At 35.8% G+C, this 1,329-nt stretch overlaps 1 pseudogene; it reads left to right on the top strand.

Annotated features, from left to right (window-relative positions):
• Window positions 1–402: 402 nt before the first annotated feature.
• On the top strand, window positions 403–1,076 carry LOC111385181 (annotated as a pseudogene).
• The last annotated feature ends 253 nt before the right edge of the window (window positions 1,077–1,329 follow it).

Below are 1,329 nucleotides of genomic sequence, written 5' to 3'. Positions count from 1 at the left end.
TGAATAGCATTACTCTTTCTGGTGACTTTTCATAAAAAAAATTCGACTTTTAGTAAATCATTGGCACTATTTCGTGATGTATGAATTGAAATCTATAAATAGGTAATAGATTTCAATTATAAACACATCAAATCATCAATTAAAATCGTGCCCTTTTGATCCAATTCAATTTACATATTCAAACTCTTTTTGTGTTCTTCAAGTTTTGAAAGAAAATACATGCTTAAGTGATTTTCTTATTCAAGGTTTGTTCAATCCTACAAACCATTTGTCGTAAGTCCATTTGAGCACCAAAGTCAATACTAGGGGTGGAAAATATTATTTGAGGACAGCGATAAGTGTTCTTGCTGCTACTTCTTCTGTTCTCTTCTTCCATTCTTCTTGGAATTTTTGTTCAACTAGTACAAGTCCACAGTATTAAAGAATTCTTCAAAGCCCTATGCAACTCAAAAAATAGGCTTGTCATAGTAGAATATGCCGTTAGCCATAGTTCTTATTGCAGCAAATCTACCCTTTCATGGCTGACTAAATCCGAAGGTGCAACAACGTTGATTTCTTCCTTGTAATGGGGGACGAGGACCAAAAAAAACAAGAACTTTGCAAACGAGAGATAATAGAACAAGTCCGACATTTGAGTTTCTACAAAAACGTGGAGAAAATCCATAAAGAAGGTATAGGACCTGATCAACTCATTGCTGACGACTGTGGCGACAACCATTCTGCTGAGGTGCAGCCGCATTCTAGAGAAGATGTGGGGAGTCTGATTGATCAACACAAAGTTGACCTCAAATCGTTGGTTCTTGATTTGGGATTGAAGCATTGTCGGCCATGTGTTAAGGTTTATCCAACGGTGATTAAGCTGTCAAGGCAGATGAGTGATAACTGTGGTTTTTGCAAGAATGAATGGGCATGAAAATCATAGTAGCATGCAGTTCTTGAGGGACATGAACGTAATTGAAGTGCCAACGTTTTTGTTCATGAGAGATGGGGAAATCTGGGGAAGAGATGTTGAATCTCGTAAAGGAGAGCTTATTGGAGATATTCTTAGATTCCAAGAAGGTCGAGTAACTTATTAATTATAAGTAATGAATGGACAAAAAAAAAAAAAAAATTGATAGTTGATCAATTAAGTTAGTAGGATTTGATCTTGATTGTTTATGAATATCACCTTCACTAACCAAACCTGCTGACTTTTGGGCACAATCATTTGATCAATTAGGCTCTTTTCGAACAAAATCACTACATTCCCAGCTCTTAATAGCTAGCTTGTTAATTTTCTCTTATAAGTTGGTTTTATACGTGATTAGCATTGTGAGAACTATCTGTCGA

The sequence above is a fragment of the Olea europaea genome, unplaced genomic scaffold, assembly GCF_002742605.1.
Source record: "Olea europaea var. sylvestris unplaced genomic scaffold, O_europaea_v1 scaffold31010, whole genome shotgun sequence".
In the NCBI taxonomy this organism is placed as follows: Eukaryota; Viridiplantae; Streptophyta; class Magnoliopsida; order Lamiales; family Oleaceae; genus Olea; species Olea europaea.
The sequence above is the reverse complement of the archived record's forward strand: the minus strand, read 5'-3'. Positions and strand labels throughout refer to the sequence as shown.